Source organism: Loxodonta africana, chromosome 3 (genome assembly GCF_030014295.1).
Source record: "Loxodonta africana isolate mLoxAfr1 chromosome 3, mLoxAfr1.hap2, whole genome shotgun sequence".
NCBI classification, from domain to species: Eukaryota; Metazoa; Chordata; class Mammalia; order Proboscidea; family Elephantidae; genus Loxodonta; species Loxodonta africana.
The window spans coordinates 207392747-207414553 of NC_087344.1; the positions used below are offsets into that span (position 1 = coordinate 207392747).

A 21807-nucleotide genomic window follows, 5' to 3' on the forward strand; every position below is an offset into this window, starting at 1 on the left:
ATAACACCAAGTAACAGTACCTGCAAGCGGACACAACCCTCAATGCTGCCTGTTGCCTTAACCTGCATTTCATCACACTGGCACACAGTACGGTCTCCGAAAAAAGGAAAAACAGGTGCTAGTTCTCCGCCTCTTTCCCTTTATCACTGTAAGAGAAGACGAGCTGTTTCCATCTGCACTTTCTTCTCTTATTTGAAAAAGCTAAGTGAATAATTCAATATAAAGTCTCAAAAAGCTGTTCGAACGAACAGGCAGAACCCTACCAAATATTTGTTAACCTAAGTACCTAGAAAAGGACACACGTTTCTGTATCGACGGAACATTTAAAAATTTTGACAGGTCTTCATTCTCAAAACATCTCCCGCACCTATTACTCAGGTCACCTTATATGGAGCCCTGGAAACAATGAAAAGAATAAAACTCTCACATAGCGATCTGAGCATAGGTTGAGAAGGACTGAAGTAAATTATTCTGGGAAATCTGATGGTATTTTTTCAGTTCTAAAGAAGAATTTGTAAGAAATTTTAATGATAAAACTGGAGTATTTAAAAGATATTTTACATCATAATGCAATGCATTCATAAGGAGCCCAGGTGGCACAGTAATTAAGCACTCATTTGTTAACCAAAAGATTGGTGGTTCGAATCCACCAGCCACTCCGTAGGAGAAAGATGTGGCACTCTGCTTCCATAAAGATTTACAGCCTTGGAAACCCTATCAGGGACAGATTACCCAATAAGCAAAGTATGCATGGGCTTACTTATGCTTACTTATTAACCTGTAGTGCACAATTTCACCTGCGACAAAAACTATGTGCAATTTTGCAGTATAGATTAGTAAATAAGCACAAGTAACCCTGTGCATACCTTGCTCACTGTAAGCCATGTGTACCTTGCTCACTGTAAGCCCTGTATACCTTGCTCACCGTAAGCCCTGTGTACTTTGCTCACTGTAAGCCCTGTGTACCTTGCTCACTGTAAGCCTGTGTGTGCCTTGCTCACTGTAAGCCCGTGTGTACCTTGTTCACTGTAAGCTGGTGTGTACCTTGCTCACTGTAAGCCTGTGTGTACCTTGCTCACCGTAAGCCCTGTATACCTTGCTCACCGTAAGCCCTGTATACTTTGCTCACTGTAAGCCCTGTGTACTTTGCTCACTGTAAGCCCTGTGTACCTTGCTCACTGCAAGCCCGTGTGTGCCTTGCTCACTGTAAGCCCGTGTGTACCTTGTTCACTGTAAGCTGGTGTGTACCTTGCTCACTGTAAGCCTGTGTGTACCTTGCTCACTGTAAGCCCTGTGTACTTTGCTCGCTGTAAGCCCTGTGTACTTTGCTCACTGTAAGCCCTGTGTACCTTGCTCACTGTAAGCCCTGTGTACCTTGCTCACTGTAAGCTCCTGCATACCTTGCTCACTGTAGTAAGCCCGTGTGTACCTTGCTCGCTGTAAGCCCTGTGTACCTTGCTCACTGTAAGCCCGTGTGTGCCTTGTTCACTGTAAGCCCGTGTGTATCTTGTTCACTGTAAGCCGGTGTGTACCTTGCTCACTGTAAGCCTGTGTGTACCTTGCTCACTGTAAGCCCTGTATACCTTGCTCACCGTAAGCCCTGTATACTTTGCTCACTGTAAGCCCTGTGTACCTTGCTCACTGTAAGCCCTGTGTACCTTGCTCACTGTAAGCTCCTGCGTACCTTGCTCACTGTAGTAAGCCCATATGTACCTTGCTCGCTGTAAGCCCTGTGTACCTTGCTCACTGTAAGCCCGTGTGTGCCTTGTTCACTGTAAGCCCGTGTGTATCCTGTTCACTGTAAGCCGGTGTGTACCTTGCTCACTGTAAGCCTGTGTGTACCTTGCTCACTGTAAGCCCTGTATACCTTGCTCACCGTAAGCCCTGTATACTTTGCTCACTGTAAGCCCTGTGTACCTTGCTCACTGTAAGCCCTGTGTACCTTGCTCACTGTAAGCTCCTGCGTACCTTGCTCACTGTAGTAAGCCCATATGTACCTTGCTCGCTGTAAGCCCTGTGTACCTTGCTCACTGTAAGCCCGTGTGTGCTTTGTTCACTGTAAGCCGGTGTGTACCTTGCTCACTGTAAGCCTGTGTGTACCTTGCTCACTATAAGCCCTGTGTACCTTGCTCACTGTAAGCCCCTGCGTACCTTGCTCACTGTAAGCCCATGTGTACCATGCTCATTGTAGTAAGCCCGTGTATACCTTGCTCGCTGTAAGCCCTGTGTACCTTGCTCATTGTAAGCCCTGTGTACCTTGCTCATTGTAGTAAGCCCGTGTATACCTTGTTCACTGTAAGCCAGTGTGTACCTTGCTCACTGTAAGCCTGTGTGTACCTTACTCACTGTAAGCCCCTGCGTACCTTGCTCACTGGTTTACCTGCCCCTGCCTATGGGGCAGTTCTACTCTGTCCTGTAGGGTCGCTATGAATTGGGATCAACTCAATGGCACACAACAATACATTCACATCATTCAAAATCCAAAAAACAAAAAGAGGTATTCAGAAAAAAGTATCTTTCTCATCCCTGACTGGAGTATTTTTTAAAGCAGAAGAAATACATAAGAAAGTCATTTTTTTGGTCTATTTTGTATGTTTATTTGTGTTTCAGAGTAATTGTTACCCTGACAACATCTTACATTAAGCTACCTAATGTGAATCAGGAGGTCAGAAGTTACTATCAAATGTTTGGAAAGCAGCCCTGATGTGTATTATTTGACCAAAGATGACTTTTTTTTAACTTACAAATTATGAATTCTCTAAGGGAAATTTCAAAGATGATAATCAAGCATTAACAACAGATAGACCTTTATATTCTACAGTAAAACCTACGAAAGTTGGAATCTGTGTTAGGTGGAAACCTGTAAGAAAAGGAAAATGCAAACATCTTCCACTGGTATTGGAAGGCAAAGGAAAGGGGTAAGACTGCACCCTGTCAAAGACAGAAAACTTGCAAGACCCAGAAAAACAAGGCAATTCCATTGAGTTCCGGCTCTTCCAGGTTTCACTGTACTAGGTTTGAAGTATTTTCGTTATATAAAACTCCATGTAAATAATCAAAAGTAGAGGTTGGGTAAGAAATTATGCATTGCTTTTCAATGACAATAATAGCACATATGGCTGTTTCTTAGTATAAAAACATTTACTAACATTAAGTCCATGCCCAATATATTTCTGTTGAATGAATGCTTTGAAGTATATAAATAACAAGAACTTTAACAAAATAATGGAGGCAGGAAGAACTAATTTTCATTCCTCTGCAGATACACTTTAGCCGGAATACTGCCTTGGAGAATATACCTTTAGAAAATATGATAACCAATCATCCAAGCCAAATGGATCAATTCCACCATTAAAAGATAATCACTGAGAGCAAATCCATGGTCCACCCTGGTGGTATATTCTGGAGTCTGACAGCAGTCAGTTCCACCGAGTTCTCCCTTTTGTTCAATCCAGGTCTTTGGTAGCAATTTACACCAATTTACTGTTTACTTTCCCTTGGAAGATGAAGTGGTGCTGAACATCCTTCTTTCACTGAAATCTAATTTACTTTAAGGCAGTGAAGTGGATTTTAAGCTTCTTCCCAGTCAAAACAACACCTACTTCTTTAACCTCCCCCACACATTGCCAGATTCCAACCTGGAATCATTTCAGTTGCTCATTTACGGTGTCCTTCTCAAGTTTTCCATACCTCTCCCAAAATGCAGATGCTGAAAAGGGATCGTGTCGCTTTATACCGAACCAGTGCCAAGCAGAAGGTGACCATTACTCTTTTTTTTTTAATAACATTTTATTGTTTTTTCAGTGAAAGTTTACACAGCAGATTAGGTTCCCATTTGACAATTTCTACACAAATTTCTCAATGACATTAGTTTTCAAAATGTATCAACATTCTCTTTAATTGTGTTCTGGTTGTTTCATTTTCAGTACTCTAGTCTCCCTGCCCCCTCATCTTCTCATCTTTGCTTTAATGTAATTGTTGACCTCTAAGCATTACTCTTGATTGAGCTTCCCTTCACTCCATTCCGACGGCACTGGGTGGTTTCTGGGTCACTCCATTCCAGTAATACTCAATATTGATTTATCTTGTATCATTATTTCATTCAAATACTGTAAACTTATATTCTTAATAAGAGTCCTATAATGTTGAATTTAAGCTGAGAAAAGGACCACAATAATAGTTAGGTCTTGGTTTTTCTATTAGCTCTGTCTTGTTCACTTGTTCCTCCTGAACTGTGTTCTATTTTGTGTGTGTGTGCTAAACATACATGTAACGAATTATTTGCCATCAACATTCTTCATGTGTATACTTCAGTGACATTAGTTATGTTTATCATGTTGTCTAACTATCACCATTTCCCATTTCCAAATTTTCCTACCACCATTGGCAGGGGCACATCGCATTCTATTTTTCACTCATTATTTGTGTGAACAGCAAGTACCACTTTGTATTTGGTTCATACTGGAGGTTAACCCCACTGCCTAAGTTAGTGACACCCAAAGACGACTGAACTTATTTAAGGTCTGTCGTCAAAGTCAATGATGAAAAGAATAAGTAATCCAGTCCTCAAACCAAAGTTAGTAAACTCAAATTGTTTAACAGTGTGTTGCAGCCTATCAAAGGGTAATTTTATGATTTTTAAGAAGTAATTCATATTTTATACCAGACTAATAGCTTTGTATAGTCCCTTAGTGAAAATCTATTATGGGCATTAACTAGCATTTTGCATTTATTTTATGGAGACACTCCGAACACGGAGCAAACGCATTGCCACAGTTCCTGCTGCAAACAAACAGCGAGGCCAGGAAGAGAAGGAAGTTTTCTCACGTTCTATCCTGTGTCACAACTGATGATCACGTCCTCTATGCCTAATATCTGTTTTCATTTCAAGAAAATCCACTTAACACCAGATCTCAATCACTTCTGGAAACTAAGGAAGCTTGTTTACAGCATATGGCTAACTTTCGAAGGAGGGCCGATCAATTTCGTCTCCATGGGGCAGGCTACGCTGATCCCTGCCGTCCCGGGCAGTAGCATAGTGTGACATAAACTCCCTGCAGCAGACACACAGTGACAGAGCCATTTTGTGATGGAAATTGACTGTCAAGTAAAAGGCCTTCTTCAGAAGAGATTGTGCTGAGAAAGCATAAGCCAAGGAGGACAGCTGCAAGTCTGTGACGGATCTAACAGGAGTCACAGGTCAGGTGTGTTCTGCGCAGGGGTGCCTTTTTTCTCTACCGTCACTTTTTTACACAGCTTAACATTGAACAGAAAGTTAAAAGAGACCGAAATTAGTAAACAGTGTTGATGGGTCTCAAGTTGCAAGATAATTTTCCAAAGGAAGTATGTACCCATTTCTATGTCTTGGCCCATGTGCCGCCCTAATTTTGTACCACATTTGTGAGAATGTGAGCATACATGTCTATCAACAAGCAAAACAAGCCTTATGTTTAAAGCTCCATCTGGGGATAAAGAAAAGAGCCATTAGAACAAGATCTCCTGCATGTTTTTATCAACGCCGAGATTAGTCATACAATGGATTATGATTTTAATGTTTAAAGTAACACCTAATTTATCAAGCCAGGATGCTTAAAACTGTAGTACGCATAGTGGATGGTTAAGGAATCTTTTATTTAATTGTAAGTACTTTGCTTAGAGCATCAATATTTTTTCTTTGTTATACATCAAAACCATGAATAAAATTACAGAAATTTTATGTATATACTGTACACATGGATTTTTAATTTGTATTTAAAGATTTTATTCTTAGCTAGCTTCTATTGACTGCAAGCATTTTTTTTTTAACCAGTAGAAACCAATAGTCTTCTGCCCAGCTCTGCAGGCCCTCCATCATGCAGTCCCACTGTATTTACGCCATCTTGTTTGCCTCTCTTCTCCACTGCACACCCTCTGTCCTAGGTAGGATATCCTGGACACTCTTCAGGCCTATCTCTTCCATGCTCTGTGCCTTTGCTCACATTCTTCTCCTTAACAGGAATGTTCTCCTTTTTCCAGACGCATTTTCATAGCCTATCCATTTTCAAGGTCTACCTTCTCATTGAAGAAGCCTTCACTGGTACATACCAAATCCCCTTCTTTATGCCCATCAGTGTGCCACTCAGATATTAAGCAGGTCCCTAGGGCTGACCTCACCTCCTCCTACTTTTTACCTAACCCTACTCCAGCTCCACTGGCCTCCAACCACACTCTTGCCTCAAGGCCTTTGTATTTGGGATTCGCTCCATCTGAAAGGCTCTCTCCCCAGCAATCTGCACGTTCAATCCCTTACGCCTCACAGATATTTTCTCAAACATTACCTTTCCTAATGTCCTCGTTTAATATTACACTCATTCCCAGGATTCTCTATTTCCTTTCTTTGCATTATTTTTCCCATTGCACTGGATTGCAAGTGTTACCAGGGCAGGAACTTTTGTCTATTGTATATCCCCCGTGCCTAGAATAGTATCTGCCACGTACTAAGTACTCAAAATACCTGCTGAATAAATTAAGTGAATTAATGAACGGGAACTATTCAACAAGTGCTTGATAAGTAAAACAAATCGAGTGAATTTGCTGGAAATTAGCTATGTCCTACATGCTTGGTAAGTTTTATTTAATCCTTACAGCACTCTATGAGAAAGGTTCTACATTATCCCAGCTTTATACATGGAGAAAGGTAACACAAAGAGATCATGTAAATTACCTAAAGTTAAGCAACTAGCAAGTGGCAGTGTGGGACTCAAGACTAATGCTTTTTGAACTTTATATGTCCTTTGAAAATTTGCTGCAAAAGGCCTCTTAAAAGTGTCAAAAAGCAAAGATTATGTTAAGCAGTAAGGTGTGCCTGACCCAAGCCATGGTATTTTCTATTGCCTCATATGCATGTGAAAGCTAGACAGTGAATAAGGAAGACTGAAGGATTATGCTGTTGGGGAAGAATATTGAATAGACTATGGACTGCCAGAAGAACGAATGCTCCTTAGAAGCAAGGATGGCGAGGCCATGTCTTACATACTTTGGACACGTTATCAGGAGGGACCAGTCCCTAAAGAAGGACATCATGCTTGGTAGAGGGTCAGCAAAAAAGAGGAAGACCCTCAATAGGATGGATTGACACAGTGTCTGCTACAATGGGATCAAACACAGCGACGATTGTGAGGATGGCAGGACAGGGCAGTGCTTCCTTCTACTGTACATCAATGCTTTTTCAGTCTTCCATATTCATTGTCCAGCTTTCACACACACAGGAGGCAGATGAAAATACCAAGGCATCGGTCAGGGGCACCTCAGTCCTCAGGATGACTTAAAGGGGTCTTTTGCAGATTTGCCTAATGCAATATGTCATTTGATTTCTTGACTGCTGTTTCCATGGATGTTGATTGTGGATCCAAGTAAAATGAAATCCTTGACAAGTTCAATATTTGTGAAAATGCATATTTATCTGAAACACTGAAATTATTGCCTTCCCTTTTAACAATCGTTTTTGTCTTATGCCATCCCAAGCACGCTCATTGAAGGCACAAATTTTGTGTTATTTATATTTTTATCTCCAGCACAGAATTTGTAACACGGTAGGATCTTAATGGAAACCCTGGTGGCATAGTGGGTAAGTGCTACGGCTGCTAACCAAAAGGTTTTTTAGGATCTTGATAAATGTTTATGGAGCGAATGAGTGAACGAAAGAACAAATGAATGGAGTGACTAGAAGTTTTATTTTCACATTTCCTTTGAAAGATGGTGCCTTCCAAGGACACAAGACTCCTTGGCTATGAATGTAGGCTTAGACAAATTATGTATTAGTTGTTAAGCGCAGCCAGCTAAAAGTTTTCGAATTGGAAATTAAAATAGTAAAAAAGCACCATGATAAATAAACCTTAGTTACTCAGCCTTCCCTTTCCACAAAAAAAGTGGCAGAGAAACCAAGCTACAGGAGGAAAAGTTTTAACCCACTTAAGTATATAGTCAACTTTATTTTATAATATTCTTAATTTTATAGGTTTTTAAAAGTACTAGGCCTCCTGAGTTCAGAAAGGCATGTCCATTCCTGCTAAACACAGGCATGTATGATTTGGCCATGTTTATCAAAGGAAAATCACAATTCGAATGTTTGGTTTTTATGTTTCAAATGTTAGCTTTTTTTTTTTTTTAATTAACAGTATTTTCACCAGGTTTATTCCTCTTTAAATGCCAATCTCATAACACATTTAAACTGTATGAGGGTCAAAAAACAGAAAACTAAAAAAGAACCTTCAGGGTATTTTTCTGATTAAACAAACAACAACAACAACAACAGTCCAACACTTTTCCTTCCATCTACTCTGCCCATACCCCTTTTCCTAAAAGGATTTTTTAAAGAGCTAGACTAAAACACTACATTCAAGCTCCCCTAGTCCTAGAAGGATGATCTGAAACTGACAAAATGAAAGGGTTCTCCCGCTTGCTTCCCTTGTCTGAGTCCTAAACTAATGTCTGCTTACCAAAGACCAGAAGGAGCCTTTCACGTGAATTCCAGCTGAAGCAAGTGTTACAGCTAGAGGCTGCACATAACAGGAAACGCAATTACTCATCCATTCCACTGAGGTATCTAAGACTAGAAGACTCAACACATTTTTTCTCTTCTTAAAGGATCCTATGGGAGGGGATTAAATTTCGAAAATTCCAAAACACATTTACGATACGGGATTTAAAATTTTAATCCCTTTGCCATTCCCTTTAGCTCGAAACAGCTTGTTTATCTTTTTCCTGCTAGCACAAAATGCGGAGCAGAAATGGAAACCAGATTTCTTTATGTAGTGAATTTCATGTGGTTTCCACATTTCTCCTGGCAGTGGTTTCCCGGCAGACATTCATCTAAAAAATTCCTCCTTGAGTGATTTTTAAAATAAAACGGCATTTGTGGCATTTTGTGGCACATTCTAAGCACACTCTCAAATGCACTATAAATGGACTACACATTATAGCATTCTGCATTGCAGTTTACGCTGAAAGCTTTGGTAATGGTAAATAAAGATGTTAAAAATACAATCTAGGAAGGTGATTTTTGGTGGCCTTCATTCTTTCTTACTTAAGAAGGGATTCCTTTTCTTTGACTCTATATTCAGGAAAATAGCAGAATGGCCGTGGTTCCACTTGGAAATCCACTGGGGCATACATAGAAACTACAGGCATGGCCCCTGACCTCAGGAAGCTTATGAACAAGTTAGAAAGGTGAAACATAAATATCATAACAAGTCAGACAATAAGCTAAGGAGGGTCAGCATATCATATCATAAGAAATAAATGGATAAATGAGAGGAATAGATAATAAGGTCTATATGGGTGATATGGAAATATGTGCTATACAATAGTCTTTGGAGCCACGAGAAAGTTGGTTTTAAAGTAAAACAGTGTGACCAATCTAAAGTTCCATCATTCTCTGTCTTCCCTTCCCTTTTGAAGACATGTAACATTAAAACAAACAGAAAAATAAATAAAAAGCCACAGGCTCGCTCTTTTCCTCCTTGGTTGCCTGAAGAGTGACTGTTATCACTGTTAACTATCCAGGCCAGGAAGTTTGTGACAAGCCAAGCACTTCAGAGGGAACAAATGGCCATCAATGTCCTTCACCCTGGGAGATAACGCGCCTAAGGAAAACTAGCCAACCTGTACAAGACACCAGATGTCATCTTTGTGTTTGGATTCAGAACCCGTTTTGGTGGTGGCAACACAACGGGCTTACACATGCTTTACCACCTCTTGGATTACAGAAAGAAAGATGAACCCAAACCCAGACTTGCAAGGCATGGCCTGTATGAAAAGAAAAAGGCCTCATGAAAAGAGTAAAAGGAACACAAGAACACAATGAGGAAAGTTAGGGGGACCGCAAAGGCCAGTGCAGTGCCAGCAAAAAGGAGCAAAGATTCTGCAGGATTCATAAACTGTAAGACCACCCCTGCCCCCTGCAAAAAAAAAAAAAAAAAGCCACTGGCTCATAAAAGAGTTATTTTAAAGTTCACGTGAAAGTATAAAAGCAATTTAATTTAGTTTGGGAGCTGTTTTTAAGCAATGTTCAGATAGAGTTAAATTCATCTGCGCTGAAATCCAAGGAGAAGAAGCCAAATTTTACTGAACAGTCTAATAAATATTTTTACCAGTAGCTCAATGCCCACTCTATGTCCAGAAGAAGAAAGCAATAGGAACAACAGAAATGGGAGCTATAAAATGGAAATAGGAAGGGAAAGATGACCAGGAAGAATTAGGGCTTACAAGAGGGAAGAGCTGTGCAGAGTCTCTCACCGAGCAGACGAGAGGTGGGGAAGGGAAAAGAGGAGGAGAAATGAATAAAGATAATTAATAAACCTCTTTGACTGAATGCCTTTTGATCACTTGACGGAGGTGTAGTGTGGGTAGTTAACACGTACCACTGCTCTTTGACAAAAATCACTACTTCAATATTCTCCACTCCTGTTTTTGCATGTTTAGGGGTGCAATGGTCGCCAAGGGTAGAGACGGTGTTTGCTACAGCGCCATAACTGCCTGCCTCGAGACAATGTCACGACAATTCGCCAAACTGTTGCCACAGGAGCTAGTGCAAAATGTTTTTAAAAGCGTATGTTCAGGCCTCTCAACCACCTCTGATGTAAGGAACCTTCCACTATTCGACTATAAGAAAATAGCACAGCTGAACTTGAACCCGTCAGTACTGCTGCTCCTTCTCTTATACCTCAGTTCTATTTAAGAAAACAAAGGTTTAATTTAACATCAAAGAAGTGGAATTTGTTCAAGAAAGTGAAAATTTTGAAATCAAATATAGTTAATTAAATCTGTACAAATACGAAATCATCCAAGTCTTCTGCTCTAGGGACTGAGAGACTTGGTTTTAGTGTTTTCACCGTTAATTCAAAACTCCTATTTCACAGTCATACATTGACAATCAAAGGGAACTGTGTTATGAAAATTATCTTATGTAGTTGGAACCATTTTTAACATGGTCTTTCCAGTTTATATCAGCGTGCGCATACATAAAAAAATTCACGGAAACTCTCCAGTACTGAAGGTGAAGGAGACACGTGTTGTGGGAATGGTAGTTTGAAGTGGGGAGTTGGACGCAGTCAGAACACTGGGTATGTGCATACATAGGACAGAGGCGCTGAAAATGACACAGCGGTGCAGCAGAAGTGCATTCATCTAAGTGAGCCCACGTGTACTACAGTCACAACAAAATCAAATCTCACAATAATAAAATAAAGCTAGCACTGGCATTAACTCCAACAGGATCCAGCCTACTCAGTGCTAGCATTACTGGGTGACCACTACCAATTATTTTCTGGTCTGAAGGCAAAGACGGAACCAGAATTAAGGCTGATTTACAAAACAGATAGGGCAAAATGTACTGGAAAATCAGCTTCCACTAGCTTTCCTGTTCTTTGTCAAAGGTTAAAAATAATGAGGGATTCAACTTTTCAAAAATTACCCAATTGAAGTGTAGTACTGAAAACGTCATCATGGTCTGAATCATAATCATGGGAGGGAAGTTCACGATCCTCAAACTGGCTCCAGTGCTGTCAGAAGGCACACAGTTCTGGAAAAGTCAAAAGACTCCTCCTAGGCTACTTATCCTAGCTCTTTTTTACTCTTCTCAGAAACCTTGAAAAATAAAAAAGACTCATTAGTGAGCTTCTTAGTAATAACTCCACAAGGCCCTGAAAATGCCTGCGCAAGGAAGCTGAACTCCAAGCGCCTACTTCCAATGGTTGACGAGCACACTACTGACCAGGTGGCACCTGAGGCCACCCCAAACATTTTCAATGGGATCAAAATCCCTTAAAAAATTATTAAAAAACCTACTAGTACTACAGCAAAAAAAAAACAAACAAAAAACAAAACAGCGAAATGAGCCATTATTTCAAAAGTAATCATAATCCATACTGGCCAATGAAATCCAAGGGTAGTTTTTTCTTGAAGAAACTAAGATGAGATGAAAAGAAAGTATATTGTACCAGAGGAAAACATTTTATCAGGGAGCAGAGGACTGAGGGTGAACTACCTGTTCCCCAAACAAAAGTGAACCAACAGTACACAGTGTGTGTGTAGTTTTTAAATGCAGACAGCCATAACTCCATATATGTAAAAGTCAATCCTTTTAAATGTTGCATTTGCAAACTTACAGAGGTATTTCCTACCTACTGTGCCCTTGTTGGAAACCCTGGTGGCATAGTGGTTAAGTGTTATGGCTGCTAAAAAACAGGCCAGCAGTTTGAATCCACCAACCTCTCTTTGGGAACTCTACAGGGCAGGTCTACTCTGTCCTATAGGGTTGCTTGTTAACCTTCAACCATTGCTGTAAAGCTCTGAGAAGTACAATTAAAAAAACAACACAACTGAAATGCACACATGCTAACACTACTTTAACCTTAAAAAAATAAAAAGGGAAGAGGATTAATTTTGATGGTGATAATAGTCATGTAGATATTCTGGTTTACTTAAAAAATACATATACATATATATACATGGTAAATGTATACACACTAAACATACACAAACACACATGTATATACTCATGCATATATATACATTCATACATACGTATTAATATATAAACATACAAAAACTGTAATAAAAGCAGATAAACTCAGAGGAAAAGAAGATCGTTATTGCCTTTTCAAAGAGTTTCTCTGAAAGATTATTTTAAGGAGTTAGCTCCCACTACAGAGTTTTAAAAATAACGCTATTTCTTTCAGAATCAAGTATTTCCTATCATTATTACCTGTTTGGCACACATATGATTCATTTACACAACGAGATTACAAACACCTTGAGGAAAATGACATACTTTGTTCCTCAACAGTATTTGTGCTGTTCAGCCTTTGGAGTCGTGGACCCGGTTTTGAACCCGTGTCAGTAACTGAGTAGAGCTGGGTGCCTCCATGCATCCTCACAGCAGGCCCTAACCTGCTAGAGGCCTAACTCTGGGCCACACCTGTTCTAAACTCTTCTCACACATTAACACATTTAATTCTCACGAAAAACCTGTTTTATAGATAAGGAATATCAGAATAGTTAAATAATTTGCCAAAGTCAAATAATAATAATTAATGGTGAAACCAAGACTCAAAGCCAAGCAACCTAGCTCCAGAACCCTCACATCACATGCCTTCTTGAGCCTTAGCTTCTTTATCTGCAAAAAACAAAGAAAGCCTACTTTTCAGGGTTCTTGGGTTAAATTATATGATATGTGAGAAATGCTAGCACAGGGCCTAGCTTCAGAATAAGTGCTCAAATTAAAAAAAAAAATATTGTTGTTGATGTTAGGTGCAGTCAAGTCAGTTCCAACTCATAGTGACAACAGAACGAAACGCTGCCCAGTCCTGTGCCATCTTCACAATCATTGCTATGTTTGAGACCATTGTTGTAGCCACTTTGTCAATCCATCTCATTAAGGGTCTTTCTCTTTTTTGCTGACCCTCTACTTTACCAAGCACGATGTCCTTCTCCAGGGACTGGTCCGTTCTGATAACATGTCCAAAATACGTGAGAAGAAGTCTCGCCATCCTCGTGTCCAAGAAGAATTGCAAGACACATTTGTTTGTTCTTCTGACAGTGCATGGTATAATCAATATTCTTCACCAACACCATAATTCAAAGACATCAACTCTTCTCTGGTCTTCCTTATTCACTGTCCAGCTTTCACACGCATATGAGGCAACTGAAAATACCATGGCCTGAGTTAGGCACACCTTAGTCCTCAAAGTGACATCTTTGCTTTTGAACACTTTACAGAGGTCCTTTGTAGCAGATTTGCCCAATGCGATACATCCTTTGACTTCTTGCCTGCTCATTCCAAGGCCATTGACTGTGGATCCAAGTAAAATGAAATCCTTGACAGCTTCAGTGTTTTCTCCATTTATCATGATGTTGTTTACTGGTCCAGTTTTGAGTATTTTTGTTTTCTTTATGTTGAGGTGTAATCCATACTGAAGGGTGTGGTCTTTGATCTTCATCAGGAAGTGCTTCATTCAAGTCCTCTTCACTTTCAGCGAACAAGGTTATGTCACCTGCATATCGCAGGTTGTCAATGAGTCTTCCTTCAATCCTGATGCCGTGTCCTTCTTCATATAGTCCAGCTTCTTGGATTATTTGCTCAGCATACAGACTGAATAAGTATGGTGAAAGGATACAACCCTGACAAACACCTTTCTGATTTTAAACCACTCAGTGTCCCTTGTTCTGTTTGAATGACTGCCTTTTGGTTCCTCATGAGCATGATTAAGTGCTATGGATTTTCCATTCTTCACAATGTTACCCATAATTTGTTATGATCTACACAGTAGAATGCCTTTGCATAGTCAATAAAACACAGGTAAGCATCTTTTTGATATTCTCTGCTTTCAGCCAAGACTATCTGACATCAGCAATGATAACCCACGTTCCACATCCCCTTCTGAATCTGGCTTGAATTTCTGCCAGTTCACTGTTGATGTACTGCTGCAACCATTTTTTGGTTATTTTCAGCAAAATTTTATTTGCGTGTGACATTAATAATATTATTCGGTAATTTTCACATTCTGTAGGGTCACCTTTCTTAGGAATGGGTGCAAATGTGGATCTCTTTCAGTTGGTTGGCCAGATAACTGTCTTCCAAATTTCTTAGTATAGACAAGTGAGTGCTTTCAGCATTGCATCCATTTGTTGAAACATCTCAGTTGGTATTCTGTCAATTCCTGGAGCCTTGTTTTCACCAATGCCTTCAGTGCAGCTTGGACTTCTTTCAATATCATTGGTTCTTGATCATATGCTACCTCTTGAAATGGTTGAATGTCAACCAATTCTTTTTGGTACAGTGACTCTGTATATTCCTTCCACCTTCTTTTGATGCTTCCTGTTTTGCCCATAGAATCCTTCAATCTTGCAACTTTAGGCCTGGATTTTTTCTTCAGTTCTTTAAGCTTGAGAAATGCCGAGCACGTTCTCCCCTTTTGATTTTTTAACTCCAGGTCTTTGTACATTTCATTATAATACTTTACTTTGTCTTTTCAACCCACCCTTTGAAATCTTCTGTTCAGCTCCTTTATCATTTCTTCCATTCGCTCTAGCTACTCTACGTTCAAGAGCAAGTTTCAGAGTCTCTTCCAGCATCATTTTGGTCTATTCCTTCTTTCTTGTCTTTTTCATGACCTTTTCCTTTCTTCATGTACTATGTCTTTGACATCATTCCACAACTTGTCTGGTCTTCAGTCATTAGTATTCAAAGCTTCCAATCTGTTCTTAAATTCAGGTGGAATATACTCAAGGTCATACTTTGGCTCTTTTGGACTTGTTTAAATTTTCTTCAGCTTCAACTTGAACTTGTATATGAGCAATTCATGGTCTGTTCCCGCAGTGGGCCCCTGCCTGGCCTTGTTCTGACTGATGATATTGAGCTTCTCCATCATCTCTTTCCATAAATGTAGCCAATTTGATTCCTATATATTCCCTCTGGTAAGGTCCATGTGTATAGTCGCCGTTCATGTTGTCCAAAAAAAAGGTATTTGCAATGAATAAGTCGTTGGTCCTGGAAAATTCTATCATTTGATCTCTGGTATTATTTCTACCAGAAACCCTGGTGGCGTAGTGGTTAAGTGCTACGGCTGCTAACCAAAGGGTCAGCAGTTCTAATCTACCAGGTGTTCCTTGGAAACTCTATGGGGCAGTTCTATTCTGTCCTGCAGGGTCACTGTGAGTCAGAATCAACTCGACAGCAGTTGGTTTGGGTTCGGTTTATTGTTTCTATCACCTAAGCCAAATTTTCCAACTACCAATCCTTCTCCATTTCCAACTTTCACATTCCAATCACCAGTAATTATTAATGCATTTTAACTGCATGTTTGATCAGTTTCAGATTGCAGAAGTTTGTAAAAATCTTCAACTTCCTCATCTATGGCCTTAATGGTTGGTGTGTAAATTCGAATAACAGTTGTATTAACTGGTCTTCCTTGTAGGCATATGGATATTATCCTATCACCGGCAGCACTGTACTTCAGGATAGATCTTGAAATGTTATTTTTGATGATGAATGGGAAGCCATTCCTCTTCAATTTGTCATTTCTGGTACAGCAGATGATAAGACTGTCTGATTCAAAACGGCCAATACCAGTCCATTTCAGCTCACTAATGCCTAGGATATCGATTTTTATGTGTTTCATTTCATTTTTGACAACTTCCAATTTTCCTAGATTCATACTTTGTACCTTCCATGTCCTGATTATTAATGGATGCTTGCAGCTGTTTCTTCTCATTTTGAGTCATACCACATCAGCAAATGAAGGTCCTGAAAGCTTTACACCAGCCATGTCATTAAAAGTTGGCAGCTCTTCCCTAGTCGTCTTTTAAGTGCCTTCCAACCCGAGGGGCTCATCTTTCAGCACTATCTCAGAGAATGTTCCACTGCTGTTCATAAGGTTTCACTGGCCAATTTTTTTTTTTTTTAGAAATAGATCTCCAGGTCCTTCTTCTTAGTCTGTGTTAGTCTGGAAACTCCACTGAAACCTGTTCCCTGGGGGTGACCCTGCTGGTATCTGAATACCAGTGGCATATCTTCCAGCATCACAGCAACACACAAGTCCCCACAGTTCGACAAACTGACAAGGCTCGGTTTCTTTATCTGTAAACCCGGAGAAATCCCACATTTCGGTGTTATTGGATTTAATTATGTCACACGTGAGAAATGCTAATACCCAGCCTAGCTGAGAATAAGTGCTCAAATAAAAAAGTATTAACCACCCAAAAGAAATCTTTAAAATGGAAAACGGAACACCTTCCTTTATCTAAAGCTTTTTTGCACATTGTAGTCCTGAGTTTCACTGAAGTTATATAATCTGATTCTGCATGGGAAATTAAAGCCATATTTGGTTGATTAATACTCAAATAATATAAGTGCTTATAAAGACACAGGATTAATAACATGTCAACATGAACCCATTTATATGGCAATTGTTTTTCTTTGTATGTAAAATAAAACAAATTCCTACGGTGGCGTAAATCGAAGTGTTTCAGTATGGTCTCATGCGTCCCTGGAAACTTGAAGAAATTCTGTAGCGACTCAACAAAATTTAAGTTGCCAGTTAAAGTGCCTACAATATACACAACTGAATGGGTATCTGCTGGAGCAAATCCTCTGAGACATTCATGTACTTTTCATTTCCCCTTTTGCACATACCAGAGGATGATAAATCCTACAATAAAGACAATGTGGCGAGTTTTACCCAAGCACACCTAAAATCATTTAAAGACTTGGAGCTTCTCAAATCACCTACCACATAATTGCAGGTACTCTGGGTAAAGCCGAAGCTTTCCCTTCATACACATACTTGCTTGTAGCCCATATGCTTTGCTTGCACTCATAGCCACAGAAAGGATGCTTTCTCTACCCCTGAAAAAAAAGTGGTTTCTGGGTCTTTATGTGACACACATACCAATTTTTTTTTTTTTTATATCATTCATGCTCATTCCAGAGTAGCACTAGGCAAAAAAATATTAGTGATGCCAAAAGACATCAGGAGTCAACATTTTACAACTGTCAGTAACTGGAGGACATCACGTTTCTCTTGTCCAAGGGAGCCAGGGCTCATTTTAAAGTCTGATTACAGCATAGAATTCAACAGGCGCTCACAGCACATAGCATTCAGAAGATGCTGGCCAGCTTGAGGGCTGGAGCAGGCAGCTCACTGCATTCCTGGTATGCTCTCACTTAGTCACTTCGCTCTGCCTTCCCCTGAGGATTTTAAACAGTGCTTCGAATTTTACTGGAGTCATAAATCACATATTTACCTTCACGTGACTGGTATTCAACAGAGTCAGAGTTTTCAAAGTTTGTCTGCCGGATGTATTATGTTGCTGAAATATAGAAATAGCTGCCGTTGCAAGCCAGTGGTTAGTAAAACCCAAAGACCCAACAGTATCTTTCCCAATCGATTTGAGGAAAGAATGTTTATAAAATATATACTGCTTTTGGTTAGGGGCTGATTTCTAAATAAACAGATTCAGCATTGGAAATTCTAGAGACAAGCAAAACAAGACGCACATTAGAAAACGTATTTTTAAAATCAACTCTCACAATCTTTGCCTCTTGTGAAATTTAAGACTAAAATCTGTCGCATTGAGTTTCTGATTTACAGCCACTCCAGTTTAACTTCTTTTTCAGTCATCGAGGAAAACTGCTCACTCTTTGTTAGCAGAATACTTTCCTCTATTTTACAATGTCTGATGCTGCGTCTTTGCTTAAGAAGGCATTTTGCTTGCTATGATCTAAAGGCGGCCACTTGTTTGAGTCAGGGGAAGTGGAGAGGAAAGCTTCCCTACAACTCTTCTAGTCCTTTTGGACCTAAGGAAATACGAAATGTTGGCGGTTAGGGGACTGCATCCCCCCCCCCAAAAAAAAAGTGCTAACCCACACAACATAACGCAAGTTAAGCGGGGCTATCTTCCCTAATTTGCAAATGAACTCAAGTCAACTAGATTTTTATCCCAGCTACAAACTGGAAAGGAGAAAACAAGAAAGGAAACCCCGTAACTTGGTTAGATCCTACCTTTCGCACAAGATTATATGCCCAATAGCCACACAGGATGTTTCCAGGAGACTAAAAGGCCAGGAATAAGCAAGAAGATATCGCTGGCCCAATGTTCACATTGATTACGAAAAGAATAGTGTAATCTGATACACAGCTGTACAACACATATATAAACGTTAACACTGCACTGTTTGCCGTTTAAGATAAAAAAAATAAGATAACATTAATTCTTAAATAATTACCATGACAAACATTTGATCAGAAACCACATGTATACTATATAGCCTTTACTCATTCTTCCAACAGTTTACTGAATACCCTACTACAGCTGGTAAAATAAAATATAGAGATACTGTCCCTGCCTTCAACTAGCTTATACTTTATTTGGAAATAAAAATCCAAATATATGATATACTAAATAGAAAAGATAAGAGTCCATTACAAAACTACGAGAGCGGAGTAGATAGTTAATTGCTAAATTAATCACAGGAAATATAAGTGCTATAAGAATTCAGTAGGAAAAAGAAAACTGTTTCTATGGGCTGGCTGTATACTTCTGAACACAGGCACTTAAATCAGAAAAAAAAAGCTGAGTTTTGCCAGGTACTGTAATCCCACAAAGTAATGTCCTTAACTCCTCTGAGCCTTGGTTTTGTCATCAATAAAATGGAAATGATGAAAATATGTACTCCCATACAGTTATTATAAGGAACTGACACACTGTATGTGAAAGGATTCTGTAATCTGTAAAGAAGCTGTTTAATGAGCACTGTGTAAAACGGATCACACCAAATCCTTAGGGTTAATTTGGTTTTGGGGGAGCTGAGCAGAAAGGGCTAGGTTGTCAGAGGGGAAGATGATTAACTTTTTCCTTACATATTTCTCTGCTGTTCAAACTTTTCTAATGTATGTGTACTATTAATCTCATAACAAAAAAATTTAAAGCTATATAAATACTACCTGAAATACATATATCTGGATATCATAAAGCATTCTAATTGTAAACACTAATAAGCCTGTCACTTTACATATAGATGAATTAGTCCTAACTGAAGCAAGTCCCAGTTCTGGTTTCAATTTGAGAAATTCTAAAGTCATAAACATTTGCCAAGCTTGGGAACGATACCCAACTGGAGCAATGTTTCCTTTCCGTGACATTTTAAAATACAGCAGACTTAGTAGTTACCCTGAACTATCTGTGGATTTGAAAAATCCATTTGGTCAATAACTTTTGAAATAAGCATGTTAAATAATGTTGGTTCCACAAAGGCAGGTCTTTGTTGTGTCTTAACTTTGCTTTCTAGAGCCCATCATATTCCAGGTATTTAATAACTTTACAGTCGCCAAGCCAGTACCAAATCAACGCCAAGGACTCCATACAGCATGGCAGGCTTTTCAACTAAGCCTGATCACAGATTCACGTTCCTAACACTCTAAGTGAGTGTGAGCTCTCTGAGGGCAGGAAGTCCATCTTGCGACTCTTCGCGTGCCCAGTCCCTGGCGTTGTGAGAGGCCTAGGAACGTTGTCACTCCTGGGTGCCACTGAACTGACCCTGACTCACAGTCACACCTTGTGACGGAGTAGAGGTTTCCTAGGCTGGAATCTTTATGGGAGCAGATCTTTCTCACGCACAGCAGTTGGGTGGGTTCAAACCACCAACTTTTTGGTTAGCAGCTGAGTGCTTAATCATTGTGCCACCAGGGTTCCTTCGGCACATGAATAAAAAATCCATTGCCGTTGAGTCCATTCTGACTCAGTGACCCTACAGGATAGAGTAGAACTGCCCCATAGGGCTTCCAAGGAGCAGCTGGTAGATTTGAACTGCTGACCTTTTTGGTAGCAGCCAAATGCTTAACCACTGTGCCACTAGGATTTCCTGGCATGTAAATAGGCAAAAGTAAATAATTACGGAACTACTTGAAAGAACCAAACCAGTTGCTGGCTGATTTTTTGAAAGTCAATTGCCAGGTCTTTCTTCCAAGGCTTCTCTGAATGGACTTGAACCTCGAACTTTTCAGTTAGCAGCTGAGCATATTAACCACTTGCACCACCCAGGGACTCCTATTTGGAGAAAAGATAACCCTAAAATATTTTAGTCAACTGGAAACCAAAGGAGACAGACACATGTGCTAAGGGGAACACAACCTACCTGTTTCTGTGGAAAAAAAAAATCATTTAAGATGTTCTAAAAGCAGTAAAGATAAATGCAAATTTGAATCCCTTGAAAAAAATCATAAAATCCCTATTTGGTGTAGGTAGGACCATTTGAGAAAGTAAGTTGTTATTGTTCTGTGTGCCGTTAAATTGATTCCAACTCACAGTGACCAAATAGGACAGAGTAGAACTGCCCCATAGGATTTTCTAGGCTGTAATCTTTAAGGGAAAACCCTGTGGCGTAGTGGTTAAGAGCTCTGGCTGCTAACCAAAAGGTCGGCAGTTCGAATCTTTAAGGGAGCAGATTGCCAGGCCTTTTCTCCCAGAGAGCCACTGGCGGGTTCGAATTGCCTACCTTTCAGTTAGCAGTCAAGCGCTCAACCATTGTACCACCATGGCTCCTTTTAGAGAAAGTACAGCTGTGTGGAATAAGATGAAATCATGGAGCAGTTTGATGAGAACCATCTTTCATTTGTCTTACCAAAAATTTCAGAGGGCAGGATAAAAAGTTTCACAATTTGTGGCAGAAACAAGTTCACACTTGGAATGCGGAATTCCTAGCTGGCTGCTATTTCACTGGCTCATGGTTCCCCTATGATGACTTGTAATTAAACATACAAACCAAACCAAACTCATCCCTGTCGAGGTGATTCCAACTTATAGCGACCCCGTAGGACAGAGTTGAACTGCCCCACGGGGTTTCCAAGGCTGTAACAATCTTTACGGAAGCAGACTGCCACATTTTTCTCCCGCAGAGTGGCTGGGTCCAAGCTGCTGATCTCCCTGTTAGCAGCTGAGTGATTATCCACATATAAAAAAAAAATATAGACCCTTAAAAAGGACAGAGTTGGTATCCTATTCACACGTAATAAGACTATTAGAATGTATTCAGTCACACTCACATACTTCCAGTATTACGCAAGCAAAGATGGGAAAAAAGGGAGGGGGGGATTGAGTCATACTAGGCTCACTCAAGCTATGGAATAGGCCCTAAAGATACAAGTATGGGAGCGGAAGTACAGTGATATGAAGTAATTCCTCTGCTCTTCATTGATGATTTAAATCTCTTGCGAATGATGTGCTGAGTGCTAATCTCTTTGTTCCTTCCTAAGCTGCCAGGTAATTCAT

At 39.9% G+C, this 21807-nt stretch overlaps 1 pseudogene; it reads left to right on the top strand.

Moving 5' to 3' along the window:
• The first annotated feature begins 9525 nt into the window (after positions 1-9525).
• On the top strand, positions 9526-10636 carry LOC111751923 (small ribosomal subunit protein eS24-like; annotated as a pseudogene).
• Positions 10637-21807: the final 11171 nt, after the last annotated feature.